This window comes from Protopterus annectens, chromosome 10.part0 (genome assembly GCF_019279795.1).
Source record: "Protopterus annectens isolate FY-2018-M chromosome 10.part0, PAN1.0, whole genome shotgun sequence".
Lineage (NCBI taxonomy): Eukaryota > Metazoa > Chordata > Ceratodontiformes > Protopteridae > Protopterus > Protopterus annectens.
This window is the reverse complement of record NC_056744.1, coordinates 964,405,091-964,417,622: the sequence shown is the minus strand read 5'-3', so window position 1 is coordinate 964,417,622 and position 12,532 is coordinate 964,405,091. Positions and strand designations below refer to the sequence as shown.

Sequence of the window (12,532 nt, the reverse complement as noted above, 5' to 3'; positions counted from 1 at the left end):
GTGAAGCTGTATCCTAAGGACAGCACTGAATTGTGGACTGAGCGAACACAAAGTGCTGTACACTAAAGTGAAGAACATGTAAGGAAAACTAAGGAGGAAAAAATCTGCTTATTCAAACACTTACGCTTAGTAATCCACTCAGTCAAACCCTTAGAATGATCTGCACTCAGATTTAGGGCAAACTCCAGAACTTTAGAAAAAAGAAAAACACTGAGGTTTCTTCTCTGCTGCATCTGCTAGTGTGACCCAGTTCAGGTGGTAATTAAAGCAAGATCTCTCCGCTAAGCAAAATATTTTCCAAGCAGGAAAAAGTCAAGGATAATGAGGTAAATGTCATTTAATGCAGCCTGCACTAAAATATGCATTTAATGGAACCTTTTACACAAACAACTTCACAATCACTAAAATAATTTCTGCAGCAGAAATAGAAAAGTATGTTTTGATACAATCAACACCAGCTGTCAATTTCTTTGCTCAATTATTCTGGAAAAAGACAGAAATAATGGGGGAAGGCACAAAGGCTCAAAATCATGGACAGTTACTGACTGTAATCTGCAGTGATTTAACAGAAAAAAAATTATAAGAGAGAGATCAAGAGACAGAGATGAAAAATATGAGGCAAAAATCAGGGATGTTCAGGAAAAATATGGGAAAACTGAGAGCCATGTCTTGCAGCCCAAGTCAGCTGTGTTATGGAATGTATTTGTACTATTAAGCCTACGTTATGCTGCCTCCCTGCTGTCCTCTGAAAGCAATTAAAGTAAAGAAGGTGCCACTACAGAGGATGAGTCAACACGAGGAACTGTACGCAAGGCTGACAATGAGGGGCAATTACTGCTAGAAATGGAAATGGGTCACAAAGAGAAAAAAAGTTCAAAACGCTTAAAAAATATTGTGCCTGGTTGTATGCTAAGAATGAAAGATAAAATCACAAGGACAGTTATGACTAAGGCAATGAGACAAGGACTGTATCAAAAACATAAGCAAAAAACATGAACAAAAATGGCAAGAATGTCAACTCCTGAGGTAAAATAATCAAACCCATCACAACTTTCCTTGCAATAAGCAGCGTAATCATAGAGGGGCAAGAAACAGACTATTTGATGTTACAGCAACCAACAGCAAGCAGCAAAGTATATATAAGACAAACCACAGGAACAGGATACAGGATACAACAGATTTATTCCGGTACCTCGGCTCAACAGCCTTCAAAGGAATAAACATCAAAGCACCAGGTGCATTTTATATGCTAGTGCAACCCAACAATTAATCAATTATTCAATTCAGTTCAATTAAAACCATGATACAACTCCAGAGAGTTAAAGGTACAAAAGCAGGTACAATACAGGTACAATACATCACTGTTAGAAATATAGAGTGCAAAATATTAATTTCAAATAATAAAAATATTATTATTGATGTGATTTTAATACTAAATATTTTTATTACTAAATATTCAAATTTACTTCCAAATTCAAGCCTTTAGGTTTGAGAGTACCAAACTTTAAAATAAATCTACTTTCTAGATTTAATAAACTCTGCTGAAAATTACCTCCACAATGTACAAAAGGCAGAAATTGAATATGTTACATTTTTGAAGCAGTTTTTTACCTTCAACTTAAGTAAGTCTGAATGGTGTGCTTTGAAAAATATGAAGGAAGCTTCAAAAAAGTATGCCTTTTGTGTTGCAGACAAGGGGGGCAAATGGGTAATTATGGAAAGGTGTCATTATTTAAAGATGAATTATGATTTATTATGTAATGATCACGTTTATGTTGAATTGCCTAAGAATCCTATCAATGAATATAATTCTGCTCTTTTAGAAATTCTTGAGAGAGGCGAAAGGCTGGGTTTTTTGAGTACTAAAGATGTCAAACGTTTATATGTTGTCAATCCTAAGGACCCTACCTTTTATGCATTGCCAAAAATACACAAAAATATCCAAGACCCCCCTGGTCACCCTATTGTGTCCTGTTGTGGTGTTTTTTTGGAGTATGTAGGTATTTTTTTGGATAGTATATTAAAGAATGAATTAAAATATGTTGCCTCTCATATCAGCAATACTAATCAGTATTGTGATTTGATTAAAAACTTTAAATGGGATTCTAGCTTTTACTGGGCTACAGTTGATGTAAAGTCCCTGTACACTAATATTAGTATTAAATTAGGTTTGGAAGCTATCATGAAAATTTTGGGTGAGGGTCCGCGCACTTCTTTCACCATTTCTCTTTTAGAGTTTGCACTTAGTCATAACTACTTTGTATTTGACAATAAGATATTTCTTCAGGTAGACGGGACTGCTATGGGGGCTACTTTTGCCCCAACTTATGCGATCTTGTTCATGTCATTTTTTGAAACCAATTTTTTATATACATTAGAATTTTTTCGAAAAAGTGTTATTTCCTATTACAGATTTATTGACGATTTAATCTTTATCTGTAAAGGAGATATTTCAGATTTTGATAATTTTATGGTTGGTCTTCATCAAAATAAGTTTGGGCTAGAGTTTACACATGTTGTGAATCAACAAGAAATCCAATTTTTGGACATTTTGTTATATGTGGATAAACAAGGAATAGTTCAATTTAGACCTTATAGGAAGGAGGTAGCTTCTAATAACTTTTTGCATGCAACTAGTGCACATCCTTTACATCTTATTGAGGCGCTCCCCTATGGTGAATTCAAACGTATATATGAACACACTTCTGAGCATGTGTTTTTGGAATTGGAATTTGATAATGTTTTTAAGAGATTGTTTGATAGGGGCTATTCTGAAAGCTTAATCAGGAAAAGTCGTGTAAGATTAGATTCTAATTTAAAAAAGAATCAAGTTACAAAGTCATTTTGTAAAAATTTAGGTCATAAACAGACGAATACTAAATACGATAGTTTATTTTTTGTTACAAAATATTCTGTTTTTTCTGGTATTCTAAGTAATATTGTCAATTTTTTATGGCCTATTGTCTATAAAAATGAAGAGATTGGTCATCTTTTTCCTGAACATGTCTCTTTCTCATATGGCAGATATGCCAATCTTAAGGAAATTCTGAAACCTAAACATTTGTCAAGTGATGTTTCTTTGTTGGATTCTGGTATTCATTATGGCATGTCAAAATGTGGCAAATGCAAGGTATGTGTGAGAGTAAAAAATCTATCTGGTTGTACTATCAATGGGGTAAAATATATTGCAGAAAATAATTTCAATTGTAGATCCTGTGGTGTAGTATACATTATTGGTTGTGATTGTTTTTTGCCAAAATATTACATAGGTCAAACGAAACGCCAATTGAAAATACGTGTTTTAGAACACATTGGTGATGTTCGTAATGCTAGGACTGATAGCCCTATATTTGAACATTTTCATGCAATACACAATGGGTCGATTGACTCATTTTTTTTTTGTGCTTTAGCCAAACCTAATGTACATTGTGGAGGTAATTTTCAGCAGAGTTTATTAAATCTAGAAAGTAGATTTATTTTAAAGTTTGGTACTCTCAAACCTTAAGGCTTGAATTTGGAAGTAAATTTGAATATTTAGTAATAAAAATATTTAGTATTAAAATCACATCAATAATAATATTTTTATTATTTGAAATTAATATTTTGCACTCTATATTTCTAACAGTGATGTATTGTACCTGTATTGTACCTGCTTTTGTACCTTTAACTCTCTGGAGTTGTATCATGGTTTTAATTGAACTGAATTGAATAATTGGGTTGCACTAGCATATAAAATGCACCTGGTGCTTTGATGTTTATTCCTTTGAAGGCTGTTGAGCCAAGGTACCAGAATAAATCTGTTGTATCCTGTATCCTGTTCCTGTGGTTTGTCTTATATTTGATGTTGCATTCTGATCTGCTAATACTGTAATTTACTGCTTGCCATTATATCTGCTTATAGTTTACGTCTGCAATGAGCTTTACCTGTATAATAAGCGTGATACAGTTACAAGTCCTATATCTACTGACAAACGGTATGTCAAGGAACTCTTGGTTTAGCTAACTTTGATACTATGATTGCACCAATATACACATGATCAATGAAGACTACATTAGTCTGTGGAGAGTTTTCTTCTCCTTGGGTCTTTCCTGAAAAAGGATAGATGACTCAATGGCACCTGTCTCAGCACAGAAAATGGCCAGGAAACATTCTTATCTGGAAGCAGTTAACTCATTAAAATGAAATATAAAAATGACCCTCATTTTTTTCTATTAATTGTATGCACACTCTGGCCACATATTTGCATGACATGTATTGTACAAGATACTCAAAAGTAGAATATGCAAAATAATTACACACAAGCTCTTTCTACACTCTAAAAGCTTTCTCTTTTAAACGAATGCATCAAGTAAAATCTAGACACTGCAAAGTACCAACATCTTGCAGTTCTCAAGGTTTAAATTAGACTGAGTAAAGCTAGGAAATCAGTGAACCTGGGTTAAAAAAACTGAAAGTACAATGAAAACCTGTACATCTGACAGATGGCACAGCTCTGAAGAAGTCTCAATATCAATTATGTTTTGTATACCATGCTGTACTCTTGTGTCTACAAGGAAGCAAGGTCCAAATACACTTTATGAAACCTAGAACCTCATTATCTTAAGTATATCATATAAGATGAGTGGTTTAAAGGGTATCAAATCACCCAAGCAATCAATCTGAGAGATCTGGCCATACCGAGATCCAAATTACTTGTTTATTCACTGTCATCTGCATTAACAGGGGGACGCAATGCTGCCTCAGCTAAAAGGGGTACTATTGGAAACATGCTTGGCATTTCCACAGTCACACTTCTGCATCACCCTAAGCAATAATACATACCTGCCCAAATGAAAGACAAAACATCTGCTGCTCAAGCCTCAATGCAGGATGTTCCAATGCAGAATTTCCTCAGAGGTTTAGTGCTCAGAGAAGTGAGGTAGTGTACTTTCAGTACATTCCACCTGTGAATGAGGTTCAGAAAGACATCTCTATCTAATGACCACTTGTGAGGGATATGCAACTGCTCTGTTCTGCTTATATCTGGCAAGACATTTTGCAACAGACTATAAGAAGGCTTGAGGATTGTTCCTGATTACAGTGTTATGTCCAAAGCCTGCCCTGCTACCCTGAAAAGGTGGAAAGAGTACGTCTCTCTGTGCATTTGGTAATGCACCACATCACTCTAGTGTTATCTGTTATAGGGTGCAGGACTTCTGGTTTCCAGACCGACATAAAATTATCCCATGCCAGGATCACAGGCAGTATCATCTCTTTGATGTTGACATGCTTCCTGATCTGAAGGTGTGAGATCCTCAGACTATGTCTGTGGCATTTGTGGTTAGGATCTAAGACCTCAGAGGCCTCCCTAAAAGAAATACCCAGAATGAGCTCTACTCAAGATTTCTTACCTTATACAAGGAAGCAAGGGAATAATCTTTTCCAGTGTGCTATGCCAAACAAACACCTGAAGTACTTAGTAAAATGTTACCATATGCATACTTGCATGGGGGAGCATGTGGATGCTAGATGCCACATATCCCAGGATCTTCAAATTCTCTTGCTATGACATGATCCATCTTGACCATATCCTGAAAAAAATTGTGCCAAGAAGTTCAGGGAAGAAATAAAGAATTTCTGTTACTAGAAGACCAACAGAGTTACCAACAACCGAGAAGACTATCATCCTGGAAGGTTTTAGATGGGCTGTGCAGAGACCTAGGAAAATCCTAATTTCTCAAAGCAACTAAAATTAGAAGTCAATGTTCCTTCTACCCCTTCCTGACAGTCAGCCTGAATCAGGGCGTCATCCAGTTAAGGGTAAACGCATATGCCCCTAGTTCTGTAATATGCTATTACTACAACCAAACATTTTGTAAAGACTTGAGGGCAGTACCTAACCAAAGAGAAACAGGCAAAATTGATAGTGGGATTCTCCTGCTTTGAACCTGACAAAATGCCTTTGGTCCCGGAGTACTGGAATGTAGAAGTAAGCATCCTTCAGTCACTGGGTAAATATCCGGGTCTCAGTAAACAAGTAAGCTAGGTAAGCATGAAGGTTAACATTTTGAATTTTGAGGGATTCTAACACGATAGCTGACAGAGCAAATCATCACAGGTCTCTCAATTGATAAAGTGCCAAAAAAAACTACTGATTTTGAAAAATCTGACTATTGGTCAGTGAGTATGTTGCCTGAATGTCAGTAAGGAAAAAAAAATAAGGAAATGTTAAAAGAAAGTCAGCAAAAATATGAGTAGAAATAGTTTGCCCTGGGAAGAACACTGTGACTTATTTGCAAGAAAAAAGGCCAACTGGCACCTCTGGTACAAGAGATGGCTTCCACTATATTGGAAGATAAAATAAAAGAGGTGTTCAAAATAAGTGAGCCACTGAAAGAATATGAAAGGTCAAATAACAGAAGAATGTTAAAAAAAAATAGAATAAATAAACACTCCGCTGGAGTGACAGGACTGATCAGAGTAAAAGATTAAATAGCAGAATGAAACTCATCAGGGATAGATTAAAAAAAAAAAAAGTACTGAAAGTAGAAGACAAAGGACAGAGTGAAAACCTATGGTTTTCTACCTTCACAGAGAAACTGGAGGAAATTGACTGTATTAATTTTATGACGGTACAAATAAGTAACTGGGCTAACATTCCTCAGCAAGATCTATTAACTGACATGACACATTACACATATGCTTCAGATCTTGCTTTCAGGAATCAACCAAAATTTACTTTAGTAAAGATGTAAATGTAGCTGCAAAAGGAAATACTCCTGATTAAAATGTGGACGAGGAGGTAAAGTGGTGAAAAATAGATGACACCAGATTTTTTGTGGAAAAAGGATTACTTGCTAAATGGCTTTCTGCTTTCTCTCATTTCCTCACAGTGTCGAAACAATATTTTATTGTTAAAATCCACAAGTTAACACCGAAATCAATCCCAAACACATTAACGCTTGATTACAAAAATTGCGTTTTCGTCTTGTACAAACTGACTTCTTCAGATACCCTCCATCAAGTAAATCAACCTTTATATATAGTTCTTAAAAAAAACAATTACCCAATCAATGCAGTCTCAAAAGTTCATGGTGTTAGAACAGGTTAAGAAGGATGTGAGAGGTGGACCATGGAAAGAAAGGTTGGAGTTTAGGGAGTTAGGGTGGCAAATCTCCCTTGACGCAACTAATCCCCCTGGTCTAAATGATTTTATTTCCATTATGCCACTTCTAAAGTTAAGAGCAGGAAAAATATGAACATTTTTAGAGTTTTAGTGTATTTATTATTTTAACCAGCAGATGGCAGGCTAACACTATATAAATGATTTTTAAAGTGTTCATTTATAATACCTAAAATAGAATTTTTATAATCACTTTTAAGATAATACTTAGTATTTTAAAAGAGTTTTTATATTTAAGTATTCATGTGAAACAGGTCTTTATAATAATAAACAACAATAGGTTGAATCATGAAAGAAATGTTTTTTAAAATACATGGGCAGGAGGCAATACTAATTTATAATTAACTTCTTAATTTTGAGACTGCATTGATTGGGTAATTGTTTTTTTTAAGAACTATATATAAAGGTTGATTTACTTGATGGAGGGTATCTGAAGAAGTCAGTTTCTACAAGACGAAAACGCAATTTTTGTAATCAAGCGTTAATGTGTTTGGGATTGATTTCGGTGTTAACTTGTGGATTTTAACAATATCCGTGGCTCTGGCAGTTTGGTACTCTACTTCGTTTCTTGGTTTATTTGTGTGCCAAACATCCTTTTCGATTTTGTGTTTTTTTTTTTTTACTCACTTGTTTAAACACTCACACTTTCTCACCCAATTCTGGCTCTGTTTGTGCATCTCACCAGATGAAACATCATCATCTTTTCTTCCTCTGGTCATCCTTTCCTCTTTATCTTCCTATCAGTATTCCCATTTTCTATAATGTCCACTATCCCCCACCTCTTTTTAATAACAACATTACAGCCCTCTTCTGGAAACAAGTAAGCTCTCAAGTTGTATATGTTCTATTGACACAATAATGTTAACCAGCTAACTACAGAAAATTATTAATACTGACAAACGTAAACATTGTACCGTTGTTCCTTCTGCCACATCATTTGTATTATGTAATCACTGCACTGTCGTCTCTTCTGTCAGCACCCTTGTATTACAAATTGAGTATTAAATGTCCTGTTATTGAAGCTTTTCTCCCCAAGCCTTCAATGGAAATGGGTTCTACGCCTAGTCTGACTTTCCCAATTAAAAAAAAAAAAAAAAGACAAAAAGTCAAATAAATAAAATAAACTGCTGTTTACCACAAAAAAGTACATTCATCCCAGCAATCAGATGATGTCAATAGGCTTGTATGAGAATCAAGCTGTTATATCCAGTTATCTTCAGATTGTTTTTACCTGGTGGTTAAAGATATACATGGAAACACAGGCAGGCTCTGGAGGAGATAAAAATAATTCAGTCAAAGATGGCAAATCAACAATCCAAAGATCACTCTGTTTCCCAGCCCTCTGCCAATAAACAGGGTTAGGGAGAGACTGTGCCAGTGAAATTGTTTCCAATGTACCAAAAGAAGACAAAGGAGAAAGAGAGACAAATGGAGACAAAAGCTAAGGAAATGACCAGAAGAAAAGGAAGAAACTTGAATCATATGACAGTACTGAGAGAAGGTGAAGAAAAGGAGGAAGACCAACTAGAAAGTGAACTTGGTGAAAAAGTGGAAGAATTGTGAAGCATCAATTCTACCATGTGGAATTTAGGTGCTAATAAGTGGGGATAGGGGAGTTTTTTTTTATTTTTTCCTTTTTCTAAATACTTCCCAGCTGTTCTAGTGCCCCCATCCATCACCAGCTCCTCCTTCCAACCACAGAGTTTATCCAACTCATGGCTAGGTCTAGGAAAGGTCATAAGGGTGTCCTGGGAAAGTTATGCTACTGATGACTTCTTCAGCATTTTTTTTTATGTCTTCTCCTGACCCTCCACCCATCTGTCTATTCCACTTAAGGACTACCCCCTACTAAGGATCATAGCTGCTTTTAGGAAACACCTCAAAGAATGCCCTCCCACAGGACAGACATTACCATCCATCCTTATTAATGCCTCAAGATACCTGTGCTACTAATCGAATCAGTGTTGCCTGGGCCATAGTTAGGGCTTTACCACTCTATGCCATTGCACTAGCCAAATTAGGGAGAGCTTCTGCTACTGAAACCTTTTCCTCTGTTTCAAAAGAAAATGATAGATAGACAGATGAAGAAATGCTCATGAACTTATCAGAAAATTTAGAAGAAACTTGAATGTGATCCAGATGCTGGTAACAAGAGAAAGTGATGAACAGGAGGAAAATAAACTTGTTTAACAAATGGGAAAAATGTAAATTGTTAATCCCACTATCTCTCTTAGATGGCTAGCTGTTAAGGCATGAGAGGCAGTAGCTGAAGTCCAGAATTAACCTGCCTATGTTAAACTAGTTGGAAAATTAAAAGAATAAATTCCAATTTGTATTTTCATTCCTCAGAAGAAAACTACATAATAGGAATTTAAACTACACACTATTGCTTTGCTAAAAATACAATGAGTAATATTAATTATATGCATCTGCCACAGAAGTATTAGATCTGTGGAGGACTGGTATTTCAGTGCTTGTTGAACAGATTAGGAAGAACTGGATAATAAAGCAGCTTTTTGCATGTTGTAAAAACTGCACTGTATACACGATAAGAAAGAACACTAAATTGTTTGGTATTAAAAAAAAACATTTTGCATTTCTGTAGCTTCTTTGGGCAGTCTGGTCACTGAGCAAATTTTTTATGTTAAACAGTTTAAAAATGAGAGAAAGTGTACAAAGCGTGTTAATCATTAGTTTCAGGGTGCATTTTTGATATTATCAGCGATTTGTTTTTCATTACTACTTGTTTGAGCTGAGGAGAAGCAGATTTCAGGAACATGGTGGCTTTGTGGAAGTTCATGGTTCTGATTGCTAGAGTAAGATGAGATCCATTCAAGACAGAGATGAAATCAATCGTGGGATGTCTAAACAGTGTGTTTAGTCTGCCTTTTTACCACACTTTTGAAAGAAAATTACGTCTTAAAAGGGATGATTTTGAGCAATTAGAAAGTAAACTATGAAATTAATATAAAAAAGTGGAAATGAACAATTTTAAAATCAAGTAACACCCAGAAGTAACAGTATTAGCATGCATGAAGTAAATTATAAAATTAGCATATATATTTTAAAAGCTAGTCAGTAACTGTTTTAAAGAGCTATTACAAAACTAATTTTAACTCAATACATGTAAGTTGTTTCCTATACTTCGCAGAGGAGTAGAGGTAAGATTGAAAAGACAGAAATTTAATTTTAGTTTGCATGCAGGCCACAACATGCACTTTAGCATGGTTAACCTTACTTTTTATGTTAGGTAATTGGTTGTGGAAGTGGTCATCGATTTGGAACTCCGAGTTGGAGGGGACTTGAATATTTTTTTCAACATGGATATAGTTTGGTTTCTGTATGGAGCAAGAGGGTATAGTGATTTACAACATATGGAAAAATGTGACATGAGGTTAAAAAAGGATGAGGCGTCATTATTTCATAGAGGGGATTATTTACCAATCACTGCAAGATGTAGGGGTATAGCTGAGAAAAAACTAGAGATGAGGAAAATGTCCAATTGGGTATTCCTAGACTTGGAGAAAGCATATGACAAGGTCCCAAAAAAAGCTGATTTGAGCAGTCCTGTGGTGGTTCAAAGTCCCAGAAACATTGGTAGAATTAGTGCAGGCTATGTATGAGGATCCAATGACTCAACTATGAACAGTGTTCAGTCTCAAAAATGGGGTCCGAGCAGGAGTGGGTGTGCATCAGGGTTCATCTCTGAGCCCACTGCTGTGCATACTGGTGAAGGATTACATTAGCAAACAGGTCAGACGAGACCAAGCAAAAAAGTTGCTGTATGCAGGCAATGTGGCATTACACGCAGAAGCTGAGCAAGAACTTCAGCGAAGGACAGGGAAATGGAATGCAAAACTGAAGGCACGTGGGATGAAACTAAGTACAGGTAAGACAGTTGTAATGGCAGCAAATGGGGGAAATCAGAATAAGCTGAGAATTGAGATAGAAGGGAAGAGACTGGAACAGGTTAACAGCTTCAAGCATGTGGGAGGGGTGGCTGAGAAGAAAGGAAGTCTTAATGAAGAGATCAAAGCTAGAATCAGAGGGGCTGCATTTAACTGGCATAGAGTGTCAGGTATAGTCTATGACAGAAGAATGCCAAAGAAGCTGAAAAGTAAGGTGTACAAAATAGTGGTGTGACCAGGACTACTGCAGTGTACAGAAACATAGGCAGTAAAGGGAGAGCAGATGAGGAAGCTAGAGGTTAAGGAAATTAAGTTCCTGAGATGGGTGGTGGGATGCACACTAGGACAGATGAAGAAATGAAGACATAAGAGCTGAAGCTAAAGTAGCTCCAATTGCAGAAAAAAATCAAAGTGAACAGATTACATTGGTTTGGACATGTGCAGAAAAAGGAGAAGACAATCTGGTAAAGATGATTTGGGACAGACAGGAAGAATGCAAGAGAAAACAAGGGCATCCAGAAAAGAGGTGGATGGACTGTATAAGAGAAGATCTGCGACAGTCAGGTGGTTTGATTGTCAAAGAAGGCAGGAGAGTGGCACTGAATCGACAGAGTGTTGGGAACAAATAACACGATACCCCAACCTCATGTACAAAATGGGAAAAAAGGGGTTGAAGATGATGATGCAAGATGGAGGAGTACATACAAAGAAAAAGTGATATGTTAATGTGCACCAAATTAGAATGACTGCACTCAACATTAACGTGTACTACAATGGCCATATAGCTGTAGATGAAAAGCAAACAGTATTGACTTACATTAAGAAAAGCAAGGTGTAAATAGCAATGCTAAAAGAAATGCATCTTGACAAAAATGAACATGTGAATTTGATAAAGAAAGAGGCATGTATTTAATGTCATCCAAAGATGACAGATTTGGAGCTTTGGAAGATTTGGGGAGAAATAATACATATCCACAAGGTATTTTATTTATGGGTGGTGACTGGAATTTGTTTTCTAATACTGTAGTTGTGCCAAAATGGCCGAAAAGGGATACTTAACCAGGCAGGTGGAATTAACATATTATATATATATATATATATATATATATATATATATATATATATATATATATATATATATAAAACTGAGCTAAACTATACAGAATCTATAAAACACAGAAGAATACCCATTTGACAGAAAGGTTTGAGACCTATGCAATAATTGTAACGGGCTTTTCTCCTACAGTGATTAAGGGACAGATACCGGGTAATAAAGTAAAACAAGGGTACTGATGTTTACTTGCATAGTTTTTAAAAAGGGAGGAATTCAATGAATGAGAGCTAAAAAAACTGAAAACTTATTGGGTAAAATAGAAATTACTCCTGAAGGAGTAACTAGTGGTTGGGATAAGAAGACAGTGGAATTCAACAATAAAGTGAAAATAAAGGAGAACATATGTG

At 35.8% G+C, this 12,532-nt stretch overlaps 1 protein-coding gene across 1 annotated transcript in view; it reads right to left on the bottom strand.

The window, feature by feature from the left end:
• The window catches only part of LOC122813421 (neurogenic locus notch homolog protein 2-like), a 1,182,542-nt gene that overhangs the window by 438,017 nt on the left and 731,993 nt on the right, over positions 1-12,532 (bottom strand). The gene's annotated exons all lie outside the window — the stretch shown is intronic.